The 26,256-nt window shown below is 35.2% G+C and overlaps 1 long non-coding RNA gene across 6 annotated transcripts in view; it reads left to right on the forward strand.

Moving 5' to 3' along the window:
- Positions 1-26,256, forward strand: part of LOC131399714 (uncharacterized) — a 180,125-nt gene that overhangs the window by 132,752 nt on the left and 21,117 nt on the right. For 2 of the 6 annotated variants that reach the window (XR_009217204.1, XR_009217209.1), the window contains one exon: positions 13,305-13,733. The exons of 2 other annotated variants lie outside the window; for them this stretch is intronic. This is a non-coding gene — a long non-coding RNA (uncharacterized LOC131399714). Of the gene's footprint in view, positions 1-13,300; positions 13,734-24,637; positions 25,211-26,256 lie in introns of those variants that run through there. 2 more of the 6 variants (XR_009217210.1, XR_009217202.1) reach the window with 2 other exon arrangements.

A 26,256-nucleotide genomic window follows, 5' to 3' on the forward strand; every position in this document is an offset into this window, starting at 1 on the left:
GCAGAAAGATCCTGGAGAAAGCCATTGACTTGCACGTGTTATGTACCTATCTTTGAACCAAACCATGGACAGGGGTATGGGTAATTATAAATGGTCTATCCAATGCCAATGCTTGTGGTAAGGTATAGCCTGTCATGAGAGGAAAGAAGAAAGTGGTGCTGGATGGTCAAAGACAACAGTCACCATGAAATTGTATTCGGAGATATTTGATTAGCATAATAATAGCTCTAGGCACTATAGGATTCAATGCCCACATGATAGATACTCCCTTATACCTTTGAAGGTGATATTTGATTTCTTAAAGGAAATTTTTTGCTTTCAGATTATCTATTAGTGTTTGGGAAAAAATTGAACTTTAATGTCTTATTGTTTTAGTTCTTCATAGATGGAACACCAATAAGGCATCAGACAATGTTTCAAGAGTATTTGTTCATTAAATATTATGTAGGATTATCAGTATAAAACAAATGTGAATAGGAATACTCAGTTATACTGCCCAATTATGCACTGAAGTATTATAAAAGCAATTCCAGAAAGTTCGTTTGTCCTTTAGTATTTCGGGAGATTATGTGAATGTGGTCTACAGCGCCAAACCAGTTCAAGGATTTCCCTTTAAGGAAAAGGGCATATTTATCTTTGGCAAACACAGACCATACCAAGATAAACATACTATGTCCTGAGATGTTTCATTGATGTCATTACAAGTTCTGCTTAGAAGAGAATGGCAACCTGGGTAATCAACCAAGATGCTTTGAAATAATACTCTAGTATTGAAGCAGTACTCCTAGCAATGCAGCTCTGATTGGTGGAGCTCAAGGGCAGAAATGATGACAAGAAACCAAAATGACTCTGTGCTGAAGTGAAGGGGACTGTACTTTAGGTGGGAAGAAATCCTGTTATTTTGGAGAAAGTAAGCCTAAGAAATAAGAGCAGGAATCAGGCTAATTTGGAGGAAACCAGAAGTAGGGCTGATGAGTAGAGAAAGATTCTTCTTGAGGGAGGGCATCAGGTAACATATGTCTACTCTGTCACTCCAGTTTATAATCCCAGCACACCTCGAACTGAAGTCCCCAGAGTCACTTGAGTGGCACCTGGAGTGCTCCAGACCTCCACCAGGGGCTTTCATCTGCCTAACTGGCTCCAGAATTCTGTTTTCTTTCTTCTTTTAATATAGTAATAGCTTTATTTATATATAATTCATTTACCACACCGTTCACTCATTTGAAGTATAAGAATCAGTGGTTTTAAGCATATTCACGTAGGTGTGCAATCTTAACATAATCAAATTCCAGAATATTTTGATCACCCCACGAAGAAAATCTACATCCGTGAGAATTCCCTCCCCATTCCTCTCCACATGCTCAGTCCTAGGTAAACATGAATATACTTCCTGTCTCTGTAGATTGGCCTATTCTGGACCTTTAGTATAAGTGAAATCATACATGTGTCCTTTGTGATGGACTTAGCATAATGTTTTCAAGGTTAAGCCATGTTGTCGTATGTATCATTCCTTCATTCCTTTTTATGGCTGAATAATATTCCATTGTATTGATATGCTCCATTTTGCTTAACCATTTACCAGTTTTTGGATGTTTGAGTTACTTCTCCTTTTGGCTCTGATGAATAATACTGTTATGAACATTCATGTACGAGTTTTTGTGTGGACGTATATTTTCATTTCTTTTGTGTATACATCTAGGAGTGGAATTGTTAGGACATATGAAATATTTAACATTTTGAAGAAATCTCAAACTGTGTTCAAAATTGACTTCACCATTTTATATTCCCACCACCAATCTCTGAGGGTTCCAATTTCTCCACCTTCTCACCAGAACTTTTTACTATCTGCCTTTTAAATTTGAGTCTTTTTTTTTTTTTTTTTTTTTGTGGCTGAGGAAGTTTCACCCTGAGCTAACATCTGTTGCCAATCTCCCTCTTTTTGCTTGAGGAAGATTCTCCCTGAGCTAACATCTGTGCCGATCTTCCTATTTTGCGTGTGGGTCGCCACCACAGCATGGCTGCTGATAATTGGTGTAGGTCCACACCTGGGAACCTAACCTGGGCTGCCAAAGCAGAGTGCGCCAAACTTAACCACTAGGCCACGTGGCTGGCCCCTAAATTTTAGTCATTTTAATGGGTGTGAGTGGTATCTCATCATGTTTTGATTTGCGTCTCCCCATGACGAATGATATTTAGCTCCATTTCATGTCTTATTGGCCGTTTGTGTATCTTCTGGAGAAATAATCCTTTTCCACTTTTTAATTGAGCTAATTATAATTCTATTATTGAGTTACAAGAGTTTTTTATATATTCCAAATATAATCCTTATTGGATATATGATTTGTAGTATTCCCTCACATTTTGTGGATTATCTTTTCTCTTTCTTAAAATTAATCTTCCTTGAAATTAATCTTGATACATTAATGTTATTCATCAAATTTGGGAAGTTTTCAGTCACTATTTCAAATTTTTTTTCTGCTTCTCACTCTGTTCTCTCATTCTGGTACTTCCAGTATGTGGTGTTTTGCTGCATTTAATGGTCTCCCACGTTTCTCTAAGGCTCTATTCCTTTTCCATCATTCTTTTTGTTTTCAAATTGTATAATCTTTATTGATCTGTCATTAAGTTAGCTAATTCTTTCTTCTGCCAGCTCAAATCTGCTGTTGAATCTCTAGTGAATTTTTCATTCAAGTCACATTTTTCTACTCCAGAATTTCCATTTGTTTTTTTTTAAATAATTTATATTTCTTTATTCATATTCTCTATTTGCTGAGACATTCTTATTGTACTTTAATTCTTTGAACATATTTTCCTTAGATCTTTGAACATACTTATAATAGCTGCTTGGAAATCTTTGCCTGCTAAGTCTACTCACTCAAAGGCAGTTTCTACTGACTGCTTTTGTCCCCTGAGGATGGGTCACTTTCCTGTTTCTTTGCGTCTCATAATTATTTGTTGAAATCTGGACATTTTAGATAATATCTTGTAGCAACTCTGGCTCTTGATCTCCCCCTAGGGATTTTCAGTATTCTTGTTTGTTTATTTGTTTAGTGACTTGGTTGTACTTATTCAGTGAAGTTTATTCCCCCACAGTGTGCAGCTTCAGATGTGTCTTAGCGATCCCAGCTTCAGGCACACACATGGTTTTCCTCACCACTAGGAATGACTGTGGTTTTTGTCAGGCTCTTTGACTGTCTTTTTCCTTGATCTACCTGCTAAGCTTCTGAATGTTCTACTTCTATCAGTAACACACCCAGATGTTATCCTCCACTAATTGCTAGCTCTATTTGATCGCTCTATTGTTTTGGACAATGCCTTGGGACATAAACTGCTCACATCCTGATCTTATTGAAGTCAGTCCCCTTGGCCTTGGTAGGTGGAGCCGTTGAAACTCTTTGAAGCTGCTTTGATCTTCCCTTAGGCAGAGCCTCTGGGCTATGAGCCGGGAGCTGTGTGTGGTGAGAAATGGGGAACTTGCTCTTTACTGACATCTCCCACCTTGATCGTTCCCATGGGGCGGGAGCTATGTGTTGGAGGTGGTTGGTAAATGGGTCTGCCGTCCAGCTGCTGCCACCATCCAGTATGAATGTTCCTGAGCTCAGATTGGGAGGATAGAATCTGCTGATTTCAATGACTGCTGAATCTCCTGGAATAAATCTTTTCCCTCTAGGAGGTGGGTGAAACTCATCACTCAGCTACTAGGGTCACTGGAGCAGGTCTTCTGTAACGTAGTATGAACGGCGAACTATACTCTGCAGCAGCTTCCTGGCCGGGATCCTCGCTATGTAGTGGGAGATCAGGTGCGATAAATAAATGAACAGGATATATTGGAGCACATGAGGAAGCCACTTGGTTTAAAACTAATTCAGCCCAATCTTGTTTTTTCAAAAGGGTCTGATGTGGCCTGTTGAGCACATGTTACACATCTGCTTTAAACATTTACTATATACCAAAGACAAGAATGATGCCCTTAAAGATAGGGATGTAACTTCACTCTATATCAGCATTTCTTTAATGATAAGCATCTCTTCCTGGAAACTAGGGATTAATTACCTATGCGCTGTGCTCACCTATGACCACTGACTTGCTGACCACCAACATGCTGTGCCAGCTAAGCATCTTGTGACAGTAGTAAGAGATACTCTTGTCATATGTGATGTATGCTCTTTGTTCCAGGATGGTGTATAACCACTCTGTACGCTCCACTTCTTTGGGAAAGTAAGCCTCCCTAGCCTATAGTCCTCACACCTGGCTCATAACAAACTCACCCCAATTTTGATTTACAGGTTGATTATGGATTATTTGTGTCAACAGGTAGAATAATGGGTGCTGCCTCAAGGAAGAAGTATGGGGGGATAGGTGCAATCTCTAGCTCAAGTACTATTGTCTCTCTTACCAAATTTTCATTGATTTTGTTGAATAAATGCTCCTCAACTTTTGTAAGCCCTTTAATCAATCTCCAGAGTCTTTGTATATCATCTTGCTAATTTTGACTAGCTTAGTGGACATTTCTCCAGAAGAGAGATTCCCCTATGAGTTACTCAAACCACTTTTCGGGAAGTCCCACTCCACTCCACAATCCTTGACCTATTAACTAGACCACTTTATCAGACTACATTGTTTAGATAGTACTGTTCAGGTTAACTATATCTGTAGTGATTTTCTGCCTTCTGGATTTACCAGTTACTGAAAGAGGGGTATTGAGCTTTCCAACTTAGTACTGGATTCGTCCATTTCTCTTGGCAGTTTTATCAGTTTTTGCCTCAGATATTTTGATGTACTGTTATTAGGTGCATATATGTTAAGGATTATTATGTCTCTCTCAAGAATTCACCACTTTATCATTATGTAATATTCCTTTTTAGTCCTCTGATTATTTGCCTTGTTCTGAAGTCCGCTTTTATCAAAATTAATATTGGTACTCCAGTTTTCCTTTGACTGTAGTTAGCATGGTATGTCTTTCTCCACTCATTTAGCCTAGCTGTGTATTTATGTTTAAAATGAGTTTCTTAAATGGGTAGACAACATACGGTTGTCTTATGTTTTTTTATCCACTCTGATGATCTTTATTTTTCAATCGGTGTATTTAGACTATTCCATTTAAAGTAGTTATTGATATTGTTGAGTTAATATCTACCATGTTTATAACTATTTTCTATTCATTGCAATTATCTTCTGATTCTTTTTTTTCCTTCTGCTCTTTTTCTGCCCCCTCTGGTTTTAATTGAACATTTCATATTATTTCATTTTTGTTCCTCTGTTAGGATATCTATTATGCTTTACTTCTTAAATTTTTTTAGTGATTTCTCTAGAATTTGAAATATGCATTTATAAGTAATCTAAGTTGACTTTCAAATAACACTATATTGCAGGTATCTCATAACAAAGTATTTCCAATTCCTACCTCCTGTGTCTTAGAACATTTGTTTTCTCTTCATTCATTTCACTTATCCACGTGCTATAATCACCCAATACATTGTTACTATTATTACTTTGAACACTTATCTCTTAGATCAATTACGAATAAGGAAAATAAAAGATTTTATTTTATGTTCATTTATTCCTTCTCTGACATTTTTCCTTTGTTTACATAGATCTGATTCTCTGACCTATATCATTTCTTTCTCTCTGAAGAACTTCCTTTAACATTTCTTGCAGGACAAGTCTGCTGCAATGAAATTCCTCAGTTTTTGTTTGCCTGAGAAAGTCTTTATTCTCCTATGTTGAAGGGTAATTTCATTGGATATAGAATTCTAGGCTGCTTTTTTTCTTTTAACACTTAACATATTTCACTCTGTTCTCTTCTTGCTTGCATGTTTTCTGACAAGAAGCTTGTAAGAATGTGATTCTTATCCCTGTTCTACTATTTGCAAGGTATTTTTATTCCCTCTGGCTTCTTTCAAGATTTTCTCTTTGTCTTTGCTTTTGGCAGTTTAAGTATGATATGCCTAGGTTTAAATTTTTTCTGGTGTTTATCCTGCTTGGTGCTCTCTGAGCTTTCTGGGTCTGTGGTTTGGTGTCTGTTACTAATTTTGGAACATTCTGTTAAGACTGTGGAGTAATAAGAACTAAGTTCAGGAGGCCTTTGGTGTGAGTTTTATGTTAACATGCCTAGGAGTTTGGCTGTGTTGAGTGTTTGCTGTAGCTCTAGAAGCCAGAGGATTCAAATTTCTCTAGTGTCTTTATTTTTGTCTCTCCTCTTAACATTGGGGCTTCTCTTTTTTACTACTCATTAGAGGAGGTGTGTTTCTTGCAGCTCTTTAAGCTATAATCCACTGTTATTTATTGAAGCCCTATTGATGTAATGATATGATATGGGGCAGAGGAAGCATTCTACGATTCTGTCATTAAATCTCCTTCTTTTAGTGGGCCTATGATCTAGTCTACGACATTCACAAGTGTTTCTTAGTTTATTCCCTTCTCCCAACCCTTGGCCACCCTCCTTTAGGTAAGACAGGAAGGCTAGAAGGTGCTGAGGTCAGGGAAGTGCCCCTCCCTTGGGTGGGATTAGTCTCTGGTAAAGTCTATTACTCTGGAGAGTAAGCTTATGTATGTCATATAGCATACTCTGACTCTATTTCAAAATGGTTGCTTTTCTCTCCTCCTATCAGAAAAATAAGGGGAATTTTCTTTATTCCTCATTATGAGACCGTGTTGGGGTTCTTGGAATTTAAAACTGTGAAAGTGTTGGTGTCTCTCTGTCTGCAGCCTGGAGGAGTTTCTCTCTCTCATACTAGTTCACAGTCACCCTCTAGTGATTTGTCCAAATTACCAGTTAAGTCTTCCTATCAGTTTATGGCTTCATTCAGTTTTGCTCCAGATAAGCTGATCTTTGCTGTGTTTCTCTCTGTTCACCTAACTCTCCAGATTTGGGGGTGTCAGTTTGCCCTGCCACCTCACTTTTCTGATGGGTTCAAGTGAAGTCATTGATTTCACTTGGTTCAGCTTGATTCTTGTAAGGACAGAAGCAATGACTTCTAAGCCCTTTACGTGCCACATTTGAAACCAGAAGTCCTAAATAATCTTTAAAGACGTTTTAATGATTATTAGCTTCCATTTTAAAATCCATTGGAATACATATCAAATATTGTACCCCTGGTAATTCTAATTCTATCCTCAAAATTCCTTAAACAGTCAAGAAAATGTTACCTTTTAAAAATGTTTATTTCCCTGCATGTAATCTCCAGAGAGCTATCAAACGCTTTTTGTGAATATTGTACCCATGCTAACTCTTATGCCATTCTCAAATCCTTAAACATTCAAGAAAATGTTACTTCATAGTAACTTTTATTCCCCAATATGCAATCTCCAGGGAGCTATCAGCCTCTTTTTCAATAAAATTTTGATCACCGTTTATAAGCAGGAAGAAATTAATAAACAAAGATCCTCTCATTAGTTGAGACTTTGAGATTTGAATCTTTCCAGAGCTGAAAATGATTCTAAATAATAAAGCTTCCTAAAGTAATTAGCTGCAGTGCTCACCAGGGCGCTTTGCTGTTTGACTTTATTTATTCTGCAAATTATTGTTATATTACTATTTTATTATACTTTGAGTTTCCTTTTTGTTTAAAGGGATACCATTTAAACAAGTCAAATGTAGCCAAAACAAAAAAGAGGAAGGAATTATAAATAGTTTCTTAGACAATTTTGGAGATTTACCATAATACATATGATTTTTTGCAATTTACCCTGCCAATTTTAGTATTATCTGTTATTTTTTATAATAAATCTAAAGATACAGTGTTCTTTCTAAAATCTGTATGCAATAAGAATTTTCTGGCAATAGACTCATGGTAATTTTATTTTGCAGAAGGTTATGCAAGGTATGATTTTCTATAATTAATTGACCACTCTCTAATTGCAATTTTATATGCTTATTCACACATCCTCAATATAAGGTTTAACAGAAATAGAATTATTAGAATTTATAGTATTTGTGCTACACAATTATATTAATGACTATTTTCTTTTTCTGCCAGGTCTATTTTTTAAACAAATATTAATAAATGAAAATTAAATGGAATATACTGTGTTAACTATTTCTGTAGATTATATTATTTGATCTTATTAATCCTGTCAAAACTGATTTTTTCCTGCAAAAAAACCAGTTTTATTGATTGCATATGCGATATAACAATTTACAAGCAGCTCATGTACACTTTTTATCTGATTTGATTTTTTTTCATTGACATATCTTATGTCTATTAATTCTATGCTTATATATCCTATCAGATTTACTTTGAGAGTCAAGAGTTTCATATCATTATTTTATCTATGCTTTTATCTATGGAAAGTTAGATTCTTTTCAAATGAATGCAGAGTATTTTTCAAGATAGACATATTCTGGGCCATAAAATGAGTGTTAGTAAGTTTAAAAGGATTGCAATCATGCAAAGTATGTTTCCTGGCCATAAGAGAATGAAATTATAAATCAATAACAGAAAAATATCTGGGAAATCCAGAAATTTTCAGAAACTAAATAATAAACTTCAATCTAACTAGTAGTTCAGAGAAGAAATCTAAAGTATTTTTAACTGGATGAAAATGAAAATAGACACACCAAAATTTGTGAGATGCCACTAACACAGTAATTAGGGGAACATTATAAGTACTAAAAGCCAATACTGGAAAAGAGAAAAAAAGTCACACATCAGTGTCTATAGCTTTTTCCTTAAGATACTAGAAGAGCAAATTAAACTCAAATTAATCACAGAAGGAAAATAATAATAAGAGCAGAAATCAATGAAATAGCAAACAGTAACAACAATAAAGTCAGTATAACCAAAAGTGGTTTTATGAAACAATTAATAAAACTGATAAATGTCTAGCAAGGCAAAACAGGAAAAGAAACAAAAAGACACAAATTGCCGTATTGGCAATGAGAGAGGTGGCATCAATACAATTTCTACAAGCTATTAAAAGGATAGTAAAAGAATAGTCCGAACACCTTCATGACAATAAATTTAACAACTGAGATGAAGTGGACAAATTCTTTGGAAGACGCAAACTGCCAAAGCTCACTCAATACATCAAGTCTTCTCTAAGTTAATAGGTAGTCTGAATAACACTATTCTATTAAATTTAATTTGTAGTTACAAACTTTCTCACAAAGGAAACTTCAGGCCCAGATCACTTAGTTGGTGAATTCTTCTAAATATTTAAGGGAGAAATAATACCAATCTTCAACAAATGCTTCTAGAAAATTGAAGACAATTGAGTGCTCAACAACACATTCTATGAATCCAGCATTATTCTAATTCCAAAACTAGAGACAAAAACATCACCAGCAAAGAAAACTCTGGACTAATATCTTTCATGAACATAGATGCAACAATTCTTAACAAAAATTTAGCAATTAAATTCAGTAGGATGCAAAAATATATGACAACATGGTTACTACATAGGGTTTATCCAAGGAATTCAAGGTTAGCGTCACACTTAAAAATCAATCAATATAATTAACCACCTCAACAAACTAAAAAAGGAAAATGTATCTTCACCACAGTAGACACAGGACAAGCATTTAATGTAATTCCAAATCCACAGCTGAGAAAAATTCCTAGTAAACTAGGAACAGAAGAGAATTTCCTGAACCTGATAAAGGACACCTATGAAACAGCTGCAGCTAACATCAAAATTGATGTTGAAGTAGATTGGTCAGAAGACTCAGTATTGTTAAGATGTCAGTTCTCCTGAAATTGATAAAACTCAATGCAGTCTCAATCAAAACCACAGTAGGATAGTTTGTGGAAATTGACTAAAGGATTCTAAAAATTACATAAACATGCAAAGGGCACAGAATAGACAAAACAAATTTTACAAAGAAGAATAAAGTTGAATGGTTAATAGCACTTGATTTTAAGACTTAATATGCAAATATGCTATCAAAACCTGTGAGTATTGATATAATGATAGACAGATCAGTGGAAAGGATAGTATAGAGAATCCAAGTATAAAATCACATATATGGATGACTGATTTTTGTTAAAGGTGCTGAGATAATTAATTGGAGAAACGATACTCAGCAAATGATGCTGGAACAAGTGGACATTCATATGCAAACAAACAAAACAAACAAAAACAACAACAAAAAACTTTTATTACCTACCTAAGACCATATACAAAAATAAACTCAAAGTGGTTCATAGACCTAAATATAAAATGTAAATCTATAAACTTATGGAAGAAAACATAGGAGAAAATCCTTGTGAACTTGGGTTAGGCAAAAATTTCTTAGATAAACAACCATAAAAGAAAAAAAATTGATAAATTGGACTTCATCCAATGTAAAAATGTCTGCTCTATGAGAAACATTTTTAAGAGAATGAAAAGACAAGGCTAAGATTAGAAATAAACTATGTGCAAATATTTATGATAAAAGACTGTATCCAGAATATATAAAGAATTCTTAAAACAAATAATAAAAATGGGCAAAATATTTGAACAAACACTTTGCTATAGAAGACTTATGGATGTGAAATATGCACATGAAAAGATACTCAACATGATTAATCATTAGGGAAATGTAAATTAAAACAATAAGCTACCACTACACTACTATTAGTATGGCTGAAATGAGAAAGACTTGGGCCGGCCCCGTGGCTTAGTGGTTAAGTGTGTGCCCTCTGCTACCCGCCGCCCGGGTTCGGATCCCGGGCGCGCACCAACGCACCGCTTCTCTGGCCATGCTGAGGCTGCGTCCCACATACAGCAACTAGAAGGATGTGCAACTATGCCATACAACTATCTACTGGGGCTCTGGGGAAAAAAAGGAGGAGGATTGGCAATAGAAGTTAGCTCAGAGCTGGTCTTCCTCAGCAAAAGGAGGAGGATTAGCACAGATGTTAGCTCAGGGCTGATCTTCCTCACAAAAAAAAAAAAAAAAGAAAGAAAGACTTACCATACTAAATGTTGGCAAGGATATGGAGATACTGGAATTCTCTTAGACTACTTGTGGGAATGTAAAGCGATACTACTTTGAAAAACAGTTTTGCAGTTTCTTATAAAGGTAGACATATACACCTACCACATGATCTAGCCATTCTACTCTTATCTAAGAGAAATGGAAGCGTATGTCCATACAAAGTCTGGTGCATGAATGTTAGCACATATTTGTAATAGCCAAAACTTGGAAACAACTCTGATGTCAATCAACAGGTGAAAATATAAACAAAGTGTGCTGTATCCACACAATGGGATACTACTCTGCAATTAAAGGAATGAACTACATCATGCACCACATAACGACGTTTCGGTCAACAATGGAGCATACGTGTGACGGTGGTCCCGTGAGATTAATACCATATAGCCTAGGTGTGTAGTAGGCTATATAGGTTTGTGTAAGTACACTCTATGTTGTTCACACAATGACCAAATCAACTAACAATGCATTTCTCAGAACATATCCCCATCGTTAAGTGACATATGACTGTGTTGATATAGGAAACTACATGAATGCATCTCAAAATAATAATATTAAGTGAAAGAAGACAGGCAAAATTAGTGCATCCTGTATGATTCCCATTTATATCAACCACTAGAATATACAAACTAATTTTTAGTGACTGAAAGCATATCAGCGGTTGTCTATGGATGGGAAGGAGGTGGAGAGAGGGGGAAAGGCGAGATTCCAAAGAGACATGAGGAAGTTTTTGAATGTGATGTATATATTCACTATTTTAACTGTAGTGGTTGTTTAGTACATATATATGTCAAAACATTAAATTATACACTTAAAATACACGTAGTTCATTTTATATAAATTCTATCTAAATAAATATTTATAAAACAATGTAAAAACAGTTCGCTTTAGTAATAAACGTTATGTGGTAGAATGAAGAGGAAAGAAAAAGACAGTCTACTCAAATGTATGGTTGTCAGTGATTTTGTTTTTTTCTCTAAATTTCCTGCACTTATTTCATTTCATCTATTTTAGTAATTTTGCTATTTTTAGTAACTTATATTGTTCTTCACCATTTTCATAATTTATTTATTAGTTCTGGCATGGTATTGATTTGTCTTCAGTTGTTTCTTTATCTCAAAGTCTGTTTTCTCTCCTCATTTTTTACTCTCTTTAATTTTTTAAAATTAAACTTATGTTCTCATTAAGTTTTTCCTGTGAGAAGCATTTTTGGGTTTTTTTTTTTTTCTATTTCTTGCTTTTTTTTTCTTTTTTGCTCTGTATGCTGGTTTTTCTTCCTCATTTCTTTTCCTCTGTTTAACTTTTGTTTTCCTCTGTTTCACAGAATCGTGCTATTTCTGTTCATCCTCTCCATGTTTGGTATTGACAGCTGGTTCTGTTTTCGTGATACTTGAGGAGTAAATTGTCTTTGGTTCCTTTCTCCTCTTTCTTGAGATCTGTCTTCCTCTCAGAGTTAGAGTGTGAGGATTTAAATATAACTTGTGTTTTAGGAAATTATGGCAGGTGAGAGAGGATCTTAGTTGATTATATAAAGCCTTAGAAGAATTGCATTCTACTTTCTCTTTTTCAATGATAAGTTTCCTGTATCATGATTCACTTCACTTACTGGAACTAGGGCTTGGAGTGGGCAGTGGTGTAGCACTGTACGGTGTGGGATATCGTTTGGACTGGAATCATTCCTTTAATCCACCTTAGTACTCTGTTGCTTGTGCTTCTGTCAGAGACAATTGTCCCCTGCAGCTGCATGCTTAAAAGCCATGTCCTTCCTACTAACCAGGGTGATTTATGGATGTGCATGAAAATGTTGAGGTCAATTAGATTTAACTTCGGGGAAGTTAAATTGACTTTGGGGAAAAGAGAGGGAGTTCAAAGTCAGGCTATGCAAAATTTTCCTTTTCTTTTCTGGCATCCTTGTTTTGAGTTTATGGCAAGAAATTATAGATTTTTTTTTTATTTTTGGTAGTGCTTTTTGTGGTTCTTGTATATTCTTATAGAGAAAATATGTTACCAGGCTCGACTTCACTATCTTTATCCAGAAATTGCAAAGATATATTCAAGAGTTAAATATCTGTGAATTATTTAATCATGTAAGGGAACTTGGCACTATATCGATTACCAATATGTACATGTACCAATACAACGTACCAATGTGTATATACATATACATATATATATATATATATGATTACAAAATGGTTTGAACCTAAAAGGAGTAATCTTTGCCCTGTTACAAGTGGACAGATCTATTAAATGAAATTGCAATGAAAATTCCTAAGAATTTGTCTAAGAAGGAGCTCCAAATGCTGGAGAATTGTTATAAAGCTAATACAAAAAATATTATCTCTCTGAGCTTTCTTTATTTGGATCTTTAATTTTGAGGTAGTGGGCCTAACTGCATAAGATATGTGTACTCTATTACTGCTGGGACTCGTTCTCATGAGAAAGCCGTTGGCAGAGTGGCATGGTTAATAAATAATGAAGGTGGTGAGAAGAGGCAGGGTCCAAAGATCAAGAAGCTCTGATCAAGGTAACTGATGCTAATTTCTTCGTGTGATAAACATAGCCTAAAATCACGCTCGTTCTGTATATTGAAATTGCCAATATTCCCCTATTATGGTCTTGAGGATAGTGAGCGATGGAGAAATAGAGTCAGATCTTACTCATTGTAAGGTTTGTAAGATCTCAATTCTAAGTGAGAAATGGACACTACTCAGACAGGGGTCTTGCCTAACCTTGCAAAAGATTTCAAGGAAATATTTTTACTTTGGTTTTTATAACTATAATAATCAGTATGCTTTTCCAAAGATCAAGTCGGCTGAATATAACTAATCATTAGATAGATTTAATCTATAACGACTTTTCAAAAGATATATTCTTGAAAGTTATACATAATTAACTAGCAGAATATCATATATAGGACAATCGACAATGATTTCTAAAAATTTTGTTTTACAAGTGAGGGCCCTTCTCGTCTCAGCTCTGAGGATTTTATCCCTCTGTTTGCTTTGGGTAATTTGGGGTTGGAACCACTTGATTCTTCGAAAATCTCTTCAATGCGGTGTAATTCCAAGTCAGGGTTTAGGGCAGCATCAAGAGCAATGATTTTTTAAATCATGCTCTGAAGATCCTTGGAAGATTTCTTCCAGCATCTTGGAATCTAAAGGTCCAAGTGGGCCAGACCCTCAATTAACCAGGACAGTTCTTCTTCTTTTTTTTTTTAAATGCATTATATATTGGATTTCTAGGTTAAATTTAACAGCACAAAGAGTTTTACTACTAAAAAATTTAAATCTAAACTCACTGACTACGCTACATTGTGAGAAGGATGTTCATTAGTTTCAATGGTCACATTCAGAGCGGACATAAATCTCATTTATCTGGTCTCTGTTCTGGAACTACTAGATTTTAGCATTAATATCCTGTAATATATTTTGAAACAAAGTAGAAGGGATGATGGTCACTAGAAAAGATCAATCTAATGCTACAAAGTCAGAAATATTCTAAAAATAACAAGAAGAATAAGGCTGTATATGAAAACTTACACGGTGACATGACAGGGAGGAGAAATTCTCCTCAGATCAAGGATAGTGAAAGTGTTATTACAACCTAAGCATTGCAGAAAATGTTCTGTAAAGAAGGTCTTTAAATTTAAGCAGGATATTATGTAATCATGTAATCAAAATATAAAAATTAAGAACAAGCCAAAATTCACTAGATGTCTATCATAAATTATGTTAATCATAGATAACTTGGTACTTCAACTTTAGAAATTAAATATAAGCATTAAGAGGTAATTATCTCATTGCTCTCAGCAGGGTATTGAGACACTGTGCTGGATGCTGAGATCTTACAACTGATGAGGAGCCTATACTTAGATACGACTTATTAGATATTCACAGAGGTGACGGGGGGAAAGCGACCTATGAGAAAGAGCCAAGTCTGAAGAAGAATGTGAACGTGAACTTCACACACACTGGCCTGGAGTACCACGCAGCCGTAAGATTTTGGTTTCCTAAATTCGTTGAAATTAGGATAAGTTACTTTTCTGTGCTCAAAAAGTGGGATGATAATGTGTGTTATTTCTCTGAATATTAATATTTTAAAGATATTTCTCATTGGGCGCCCCGTGGCTTAGCGGTTAAGTGACGGCGCTCCGCTGCTGGCAGCCCGGGTTCGGATCCTGGGCGCGCACCGACGCACCGCTTCTCCGGCCATGCTGAGGCCGCGTCCCACATACAGCAACTAGAAGGATGTGCAGCTGTGACATACAACTATCTACTGGGGCTTTGGGGGGAAAATAAATAAATAAATAAATAAATAAATAAATAAAATCTTTAAAGATATTTCTCATAAGTAACGTTTTGGAAGAAAATCAGAAGAGTAGAGAGGAAGAAAGCAATATGTGAATAAATAGGGTTGCAACTACCTACGACCATTCCTGACGGTATAGAGGAGAGGTTCATGGACATCACAGTCCAAAGTCTGAAGACAACCACCTTCTTCTGCATGCAGGTCATTTGTCTGGGTAAATTAGGTTTTAAGGCTTTTGTTTACTCTTTCTGTGAAAAACACTATCTTCCACTTCCAGTCATTTACAATCAGAATGTATTGGGTCATTTCCTGCGATTTTATGTAGGAAATAAAAATGAAAAAATACGTTGATGGATGTTTATAGACTCAGTAATCTCATTTAGAATATGCCCTAGTTTGGGGAAGCTTTTCACTTTTCTTTTCTTTCCTTTTCTTTTTAATTTTAAAGGGAAGCATGTGGGATAATATTTATAATAAAGTGTACCTGAGCGTGACAAAAGAGAACTTTTTCTCTTGAGTAATTCAACAGAACCCAAAGAATGTACAAATGACAGAAAAATTGAAGTGTCATGTGGGTGGTTAACAACAAACAAATAGAATTTTAGCATGGATGCATGGATACAATTTTTCCAAATAACAATCTCTTGCATAAATCTATCATTGAGAAAAGTATCAGCCAAAATAGTAATAGAATTTATAGTGATAACAATAAAACATGTGTTTGTTTTTTTTTCTTTCATTTGCTTCCAAAAAGCCCAATGCCCTTTACAAATCAGTGTTTTGAATCTACATAATCAGTGGGATGAATTGGCAGCAGGTATTTGTCTCCATTTATAATCTGCAGAGACTTATGTGCTGAGAGGAAGCTTGGCCAAGATCATGCAGAAAGTCCACAGAAATAAAAGGATTTAGGATTTGGGGCTCCCAAACCAGTGCATTCATTACTCTTTGGATAATACTATTCTCAGCAAATGTAACTTGTGCCTTAACTAAAAATTTGCTCAGTTTTAAAGTTTTTATTCACTGCAATAACTAACAAAATGGAAAACGCATAATGGCTCATTTACAGAACATTTTATATCCTGTAATTAAGACTCTATGAATCAAATTATATAGTGTCAGCTCTATTGCTTGTAGAGGATATCACTGGAAATGAGGCATCTCGTTAACTGCCACTGACTTTGACTGGGGGATGGCTGCATTCACCTTTTGCTTTTACAACAATCTCATTGGCTAAAAATTCTCGATACTTTCGTATTGAGGGAGTATAGATGTTTGGCAAGAATAACACACAATCATGTTATTTTCTCATGCACAAGTTCTTTTGTTTCAGTAATCGGTGAACATAATTGTCACCTACTTACGGATATGCTTGAAAATATGCAGTTTCAAATTACTCAAGTCATTTTAGCAGCATGCCTAATTTCCTATACGTTATTAAGTGTTGTCACTTTGGCAGTTGTGTTAAATCATGAGCAGACTCTAACACCTACAAGAGTCAGGCTGGTACACAAAAGTATGAATGACATCCAGAACAAGGACATAGGCAAGGACAGGGCTGGGTCTGAGCTGAAGAGGTCATACATCCTGTATCAGAAGTCCAACTCAATGTTTATTTAAAGACTTCATTAACCTGACCAAGCACATGTCTATGTGGGCTGGAACTTGCCTCTGGATTTCCATCTGGCAGCTCCTACAGTGAGCACTTAGGGTGCTGTAACCGCAACCCCAGAACATTTCTATTCCAGTGACCTGAAAAATTTAAGCCATTATTTATAGATGCCTAACTTTAAACTTAAATTGGAAGAAACTGTATCATTAATATAGAAAAGTCATTAATGTAGAAAACACAAATCAATTGTTAAATAATTGCTTTAGATAAAAATCCCATGTGGTCTGTATAATCCATATGAATTGGATTTGACATCAGAAAGGTGATTTAAGGAAAACAGGTCAGAGAACAAAAGTGAAAATCATGATTTCTCATCATTTCTATGAACCAAAGTTCTCTCTTTTTGCTTATTCTACAAAGCTGTGGAAGCTATGAATGTGCATCAGTGACACTGAGAATTGGCTGGTTCCTGGATTTTACCCAAATGTCTCATCAATCAAGAGTCAATAATGGTACTAATCTCCTCAATGGCCAAAATGTTTCCTAAGATTGTGCATTACTATGTAATATATATCGAATGCCAAGATCTCTCCAAGGAAATAATGACTCTTTAGAATTTCCACAGAATAGGAAAGAAAAAACATACCATTTGATTGTACAAATGAGAAAATATAAACAAAGGGAGACTAAGGTAGTCCTCCAGAATCACACAATGAACACAAATTAGAAGGGCAGACAGGTCTCATGGTTTCTTCTTGAATCACTCACCCATTTCTTAATTTGTCTTTTGTAAGTAAACCTGTGTGGAAGTTTGTAACATAAACAAGAAAAAAAAATTTTGTAAAAGGGTGGGAAAAGATCTATTATGCAAACATGCATCAAAGGAATCAGGTGTGGCCCGTTAGAGAGGAACCCATTGATTTCATATGTACTCTAACGTCCCGTGCCATCCTCACCCGCCATATGGACACTCTCCTCACCTACCTTGGGCTCTGACATCCTACCCTAGGCTGCTCCTTCACAGGGCACCCTCCTGAGCCACTTACACTCTGATGCTCAGGCCAAGCCCTTTTCCTGCTTGGATGCCCTCACCTTAACTGAGGCCCCATGCCAGGCTGCCCTTCTATGAGGACATCCTCCTTACGCTGCGTGGACTCTGACTTCCCATGCCAGATCACTCTTCACATGGATGTCCTTGTCACCTTACAGGGACTCTGACAGCCTGCTCTGCCCACTTCCCCACCCCTCTTTACCTCCTTCTGTAGACACCTACCTTTTGAGCTCCACGTAATAGCTTTAGGATGAAATTACGTAGGAAGAGGAGGGAAGAGAGAGGAATATGATTAAGGAGAAGAGAAAAAGGAAGAGAGAAAGGATGCTGCAATACAATTTTTGAAATTCTAGTTCAGATAATTGTTAACACCGGCATTTTGTCTGCCAGCTACAAATGCACAGAAGTTTGGCTTTGGACTCAGGGTCTTTCAAATATTTGTTCAGGTGTTTCAGCCTCAGATTCAGCATTTGGAGAGCTGAAGATCAAATGCATGCTTCAGTTTAACTTTTGGTATCTCTGAACTTGTTTATCAATAATGATTATTTAATTATGTTCAGTACTGCTATGTTTAATCAGCATAAAAGTAGTAGTTATAGGAATATGCCATTTGGATATTTGCTAATATCCTATAGGGCAATATCTTATAATACTTTCAAGTATAGGTAAGAACTTGAGCTGTAACTTGAAACAAAAATCTCCTTATGTGCTTTGTATATTAAAACCGTATTATTTGGGTGTATATAAATTTGTATATTATTTCCACAACTAATGATGCTTGTGAAAGCTGCTAATTTATGTATAAATATTATTGAGAATTCTCAAATACAAAAGTATGACATGTTTTGACAATTAATATTAATATTGTGAAGTTTAGTGCTAAAAGACTGGGAGGACTTTATATTCTTTTTCAGCTTTATCTCCATAAATGTCAATGAAGCTTGAGTAATAATCTAAGATATAAGGATAGAGATTATATTATATCATTATTCTAATATTTTTGCTAACATTTATAACATTCAACAGAATAACTTTATAATTTAAGAATTATATTTCAAGTTTCACTATTTAATTCCACTAAGGCTTGAAATAAGGCAAATAAGTCCTGAAAAATAATTCCTAAGTGGATATTCTTCAAATCATAAGAGAACAATGTAAACTTAGACCCCTCAAAATGTGTTATAAGAAAGAAAAACTGCAAAGTCAAGTACGATAATACTCAAGATAAACCAATATTGACCAAGATGTAATGAAGCATACATAGACTTTAGAGATTTAAAAAGTGAAAATATTAGAGGAAAATAAGGCATCTCCCAAATATCTGACTTTTCCAAGACCTTTTGGTGAAAGTTAGCACCTATCAGCATCATTTTGTACCATAAATCCTCATTACACACTGCAGGAACAATCGAACAGTGGAAAGTGCTGAGAAATTATTGTTCCTGAACTATCAAATTCAAAATTGATTTTTGTTAAAAAATTGAATTTTTCAATAAAAATTCAGATCTATTTAAAATTCGTTTTATAATAGTGATTTTGGCTTCACTCTTCATTGGGCCATGTAATGTTTAGCTAAAATGTGTATTAGTGGTTTCACCTCTAAGTCACACCTTTGCTTGAAAAGAAATCTCGAAACATAGACAGATGCCTACAATTTTCTCATTTCACACAATTGTCCCTCACCCAAATGTGTGTTTATTAGAAAATTACATTGTATCAGTTTGGCTAAGCTCCTGAAATTTCTTAGATAAGTTATTTATTTTGCAAATTGTGGAAATGCAGGTGTCTTCTGAGGATCTATGGTACCTTCCAGTTCTAGTCCTCTCCCAGAGAATTTGTAACTTCTATAGAGTATATTGTTTTATGTTTTCATTGAAGCTTCACCCGACCCATAGGGCACAGTCAGGGTGATGCTGATACAATAGCCCCACTTTCCTCGTATTTTAAGAGTCACTTTCTTTTATTGCGTTTGGTTTCTCTGAACTCTTACCAATTTCTCTTGGGCTTTCCTAAATACATTAAGATATATAAAACACTAAACTATGATGTCTGAAACCCAACAAGTGAGAAAGTCATACTGGCTTCCTGCAATAAATGTACTCTAGAAGAGTTTATTTTAGATATCCTAAAAGAAATTTAAACGGTAAATCTCTTTTAAGTGACTTATTTTCTGAAATCTTCGTCATCATGTATTCTTTGCAAATCATTCAGTAATTCTGTCCCTGAACTATTAATTTTTTAAATATTGAACACTTAATGAGTCACATAAAATTTATTGAACTTCTTTCTATATGTTATCTAACTTATTCATCACAACTCTGCAGAGTCAGTACTATTAATATCAGTGTTTTTCAAAAGAGGAAATTGATGCTGAGTGGGGCTATTATGCCCCCAAATATGCTAGAACGTGTAGAGCTGGGTTTGAACTTATAGAGTTTCCATAGCTCAGGCCTTTATTCATATGCTATTCCGAATATAGTTAGAGGAATCAATAAAACATTGCAGTTTACATAATGGTGACTCTTAACTCCAAATAATTAGATTCTGAATACCAAGAGGTCCCCAGTAAAGACTATGGTGACTACTGTGTGGTACTATGTGGTGTAGGATGAAGATACAGTCATGGAGGAAGTAGTTGGAACAAGGTGGGCGATAGCAATATTGGATGAATCTTAGAAACCTTTGCATAACTTAGATAGCTCATTAGTGTCTTGTGTTCTTGTTGTTGACTCTTAGAATGCCCACAGAAACTCAAAATGGAGGTTAAAGTAATAAGCTTCAAAATTTGGGTTCTGAAGCCCAGCTATCTGAATTAAGATCTTGACTCTTACACATTCCTTTGTCAAATTTCTTTAGTCAAATCTGATCTTTGTCAAATTACTTAACCATTCTGTGCCTTGGTTTCCTCATCTGTAAAATGAGGATAATAGAACCTATACCATAGTCTTGCTTTGAGGAGTAAATAAAATTAATACATGCACAATACTGAGGGTGATGCCTGATCCTGAACTGGTCTATAAATGTAAACTATTATTAAATGTCAAAGAGTATATATTTTTGGAGCTGGCAGGAGGAGACTCCTCTGTTGTTTATGTTTAACGTATCCTCTCAAGGTTAATATACATGGCTGCACAACACAACAAAATGTCCTTGGCAGAAATTTATCTAGATTTCCACAAGAGATAGAATGCAACATCTACCCTGAGCAGGGGATGTGATTATATTTCCTCAGACAAACTCATCTTCGAAAGAGTTCCTTAGGGCTCTCTGGAACTGCTTAGTGCACCAGTTTTATTCCAGTTCAGTTTAAGAAGGCACGATGAGTTCCCATATTCAAAGATGAAGGGAATGCCTATTGGAGCTTTTGCACTGACTAATTAGTAGCTTCATTTCCTCTGGGAATTGTGAAAAAGAAAAAAAAAGAAAGAAAGAAAAATCTCGCACCAGCTTGTCCTCCATAGTTACTGCCTAGGGAAAAGTGTTTGTGCACTTGACAGCACAAAGATGACAAGGTTGATGAAGATGTGGGGAGGTGACAGTTCTGGTTCTGAATTTAGTCTAAGGTGCAATGATCTCAGGCAAGGTCTTCTAATTTTTCTTAAAGACTAAGAAAGATGTTCTTTTTATCACCACAAAGAAAATGTCTGATCGCAAATCCTAAGGATTCAGTTCTCTTCAGTAAAATGAACACATGCAAATTCAGGTGATGCATTTCTTTATTTCTTCATTTCCATTAGAAGATGTTTTCTTTCTACAGTGCTGTCAGGGATGCTATCAGATTATTAAGACCCAAGACAGGGTGGGACAGATGCAAATTTCTGGGAAGAAAAGGATAGATTGATAAATATATTTGATTTTATAAAGCAAAAGGCTGAGATTTTAAAACTGGGTGAAGGTTGGGCTGTGAAGTCCAGCAAAGGGGTATAACTAAGTCTATTGATGACCATCTCAGATCAGCAGGAAATAGTTTCAATATAATCGAATTCTAACCAGGATGAGGAGTTTGAGATCATAAATGGAAACTGACATTTATACACAAGGATGAATTTGGGGTGCTGTGTAGAAGAGTATTTAAGATGGATACTTAATTAATTCTTTTTTGGCCATTCTTCTTTTTAAATAGAAGCAGTTAAGCTTTATATTTATTTTTGAAAGCTACTTTAGCCCTGTCCCACAAGTTTCCATATACAATATTTTTATTTTCATTGACTTCTAAATCTTTTCAAGTTTTCATTCTGATTAATTTGTTAACTACTGCTATTTGGAAAATGTTCTAAAACATACAAAAATATGCCCTTTCTTTAACGGTTGTTGTTGTAATTGTTGGTATTTACTATATCAATGATGATGATTTTCACTTCAATTCTTCTCTTGCCGAAGGTCATGGTCTGTATGATACAGGACTTGCCATATGTCTTGATAGGTTGTCAATTTTCATAAATGCTCTGCGTGTGCTGAAGAGGAATGCTAATTTTATAAGGTTCTATATATGTCTATTTTACCAAGCTACTCCACTACGTTGTCAAATCTTTTCCATATTGCTATTAATTTTTGTTTGCTTCGAACATTGATTAATGAAAGAAGAGTTTACATTGTCTCACTAAAACTGTAAATCAGTTAAATTTTCTTTACATTTTGTCAGTTTTTGCCTTATGTATTTAGAGCCTATATTATTATTTCCAATGAGTTTAGAATTGTTTTAACTTCTGGTGAATACGTGCTTTACATTATGCATTGAGATTCAGTGTCCCTACTATGTCACAACATAACTACATCAGCTTTCTTTTGTTTAGTGTTTCCTGGTATACCATTTTTCATTCTTTTACTTTAAAACTTGTTGTAATGTTTTTAGAAGTAGCTGTTACAAATAGCATAGAGCAAGGTTTTCTATTTTTATTTCCAATTTGACTATCTTTGTTTATTAATACGTAACTTGAGTCAATTTACTTTCATTGTGATTTTTGATATATTTTGAATTATTTTTGCTATATTCTGTTTGTGTGCTTTTTTTGTCATTTTTTTCACTTCCTTCCTTCCTGGGATTATTAGTAATTATTAATGCTGGTGTTGCTATTGTTGTTGTTGCTATTGTTATTATTATTACTATCACCCTTTCTTAAACCAACTTTGGCTTGGAAGTTTCATTATTATAATTTAAACAAAGTTAATTTAACGTTTAAGTTTATTCCCTTTCTGAATAATACAAGGGTTAAGAATATTTAAATTCTAACCACACTTCCACACACCATATAGGTTAATCTTGTGCAGGATTTTTATCTCTTTTTCTTTATTCCATGAATTAAGCATTGTTATTATTTTATATACTAAATGTTTTTTTAGATTATCCAAATATATACCAATATCTTTTCCCATCATTCTTTCTTGCTACTCAGATCTTCCTTCTGGGATAATTTTCTTTTAGAATTATACCCAAATTATATCTTTTAGAATTTCCCTTAGCAAGATTCTATTGTTGGTAAGATTCTTGTTTGTTGTGCAGCCTATATCTAAATAAATATCCTGTATCTAAATATCTAATTTTTTGTTTAATTTCTAGGAAACTCTCTCTTTAAAACTTCTCTCCCATTGTCTTTATCCTCTCTTCCTAGATAACTGATTAGATATATGTTATACCTTTTCATTCTATCCTCCATGACTTTTAGCCTACACTGTGTTTCTCTCTGATGCATTTTGTATAATTTCTGTTGATCTAACTTACAATTTACAAGTTCTCTGTTTTTATTCATCAAATCTTCTGTTTAACATTACCTTTAATTATGTAACATTACTTTTAATTATTTAACTTTATTTTGAATTAATTTTTTTGATGTTTATATTTTTACTCCTGGAATTCTATTTGGGTTCATTAACACTAGAATTAACAGGTTGACTGTGGTATATACATACAATGGATTAATACACAATAATAAAAATGAATGTATTATAGTTATAACTGTGAACATAAGTGGATTTCAAAAATAATAATTTTGAGCAAAATAAGAACACAATCAAATGAATAAAGTGCAATTCTATGTGTGCAGAGTTCCATATAATCAAAATTTAATATTATATTATTTAGGAACAGTAAGTAAAATTAAAGGGATAATTATTCTATAAGTCATGGTCGTGGTTACTATGGTGTGAAGGGAAGAATTTTGATCACACAAGCATCCTCTTAGGTTCTGGAAATGTTTTCTTTCTTAAAAATTGGGTGGCAGTTACATAGATATGGACATATACTTTTTATATACTCTTAAACACAGATTCTATTTCATTCTTTTTTTTTGATCTTTCTGGTTTTGCTTGATAAAATCTTGTTTGTCACTCCTGGTCTACATTCACTTTTTTAAAAAAAGCATTTAAATGTGCATACTCCCAAATCTGTATCGAGTAGTTGGAATGTCTCAGCTCCTTGGTTGTCTACTTCAGCCGTGTGTTCTTTCTGCTGACTCCTCATGTTGACGTATTTCTTTCTGTACTGTGAGTTCACATCCAGCTGGGCTTTATCTTTTTGTGTCAGGTGAAGTCTGAGTAGTTATGAGTCCTTGCTGGGGATCTACCAACACCGCGCAAACTTAAAGTTTTTAACTTATACTTGCAAGAAATATAAATTAATTCCATATCGGCATGAAGGCAAGCCCAAATTATAAATTGTTAGGGGAGAGATTTTTCTATTTTATTTTATTTTTCCACCAGAGTCTTCTCTAAGACAGATAAGTTTCTTGTCACGTCTCCTTTCTAGAACGTGGATTGTCCCCGGTCCATCTACCCTCTGAGGTTGAAGGCCTTTGAATGCCCCAACTTTGTTCAAGTGATTGGTCTCATCTTTCCACGTTTGGACCCTGACGTCATCTTTCTTCTCTGGCTTTGCTTTTAACAATCACAATTCTAGATTATTTGGAAGAGTAAGTACCCTAGGACCATGGCGGCTTCAATTCAGCTTCCCAGTTTGGCATCCTAAAATCTTTTAATTTTCTAACAAAAACGTCTGGACTATTTACTTTCCTCTATTTATTTAAAAAGCGCATTTATTTTTATTTTATCCAGCATTTCTAGGTATTTTGTAGCAAGAAGGTTTTTAATATCTAGTCCCAAATAAACCATAAATAGAAGCTAAGTGGTATTAAAGATGCCCTTTCAGGTCTGAATTTGCCCATTGAAAGCTGTGGCCATGTGTTAGTACACAACTGCAGGATGAGCACAGGATATGCCCTAAAGTCTGACTATAGGTTATATCTATGGCAAAAGGGATCCTCATGTCTCTGAGATCCAGCTAGATTTTAGAGTCCCCAGCCCACCTGACAAGAATACTAAATAGAGCTTTATATGTAATGAACCATAAGATTCATTTAAAAAGATGTGACATTCTAGATTCTGTCATTAACTACAAGAGGCTGTTGTTAGATTCCCATAGGTTATCTCTTAGGAGTTCAATTTTATTTTCCAGGGAAAATATATGACACAGCCCCGTTATCTTCAAGTCTACCATGTGATATGTTTTGTATCATATATATGTAACATATTACATATATGTTATATTTCTGTATTGATAACTTTGAACCAGCTCATTTTTATGGAAAATAAAATTAATCAAATCCATAATTCTGTGCTTTAACTCTTATTAATAAAAATAACCAATTACTTTCAATGTAGCAGTGTTTTGCCTCCTTTTGGTTGAAGATGCTGAATTACCTGGAGAAGATAGGATCCTGGCTGGGAAAGAGCTAAAGAAGTATGTAGCTCTTGTACTTTAGTGACCTAGTTGTTAGCTTGGACACAAAAAGTGGTTGTTGCGGGGTGAGAGATAATTGGATGATTTTTAATGGGCCGGGGATTGTAAGGAACAGAGAACATGCCATAATGTTGATCCTAGGTGGCAGAGACCCTAATATCTGTCAAGCCACAGCAGCACAGTTGTGTCTTCAACATCTGGCTACACATCTGATTCACCCAGCACACTTGTTAAAAATACCGACTCTACTTTGGGACTTCAGTAGAGCAGCTCTTGGCCAGGGCAGAGGAATTTGCTTGTCAATTACTCTCGTGGTGATTTGGACATGCAGACTAGATAGGAAACCATCTCTGTGCCTGAGGGACCTTGCCAGATGCCAAAGGTCCCAGAACTTGCTGCTCTCCATGATTCCAATATAGTAGGTTCACAGCCCTGGATTTTGGAACCCTTGAGAAGATTAACAGGCCCTGGGAATCATGAGCACATCACTTACCAAGAGCCCCAGGGGCTGCAATTAACTCCCCCTACGGTACTGCCATAGTCTGCTGTTTATGCCTCTGTGACATCAGGAGCTGCGGTTTGCCTTGGTTACAGTCCTGTGTGTACTTCTTGTTCTCCCTCTGCATTGG

Source organism: Diceros bicornis, chromosome 39, assembly GCF_020826845.1.
Source record: "Diceros bicornis minor isolate mBicDic1 chromosome 39, mDicBic1.mat.cur, whole genome shotgun sequence".
NCBI classification, from domain to species: Eukaryota; Metazoa; Chordata; class Mammalia; order Perissodactyla; family Rhinocerotidae; genus Diceros; species Diceros bicornis.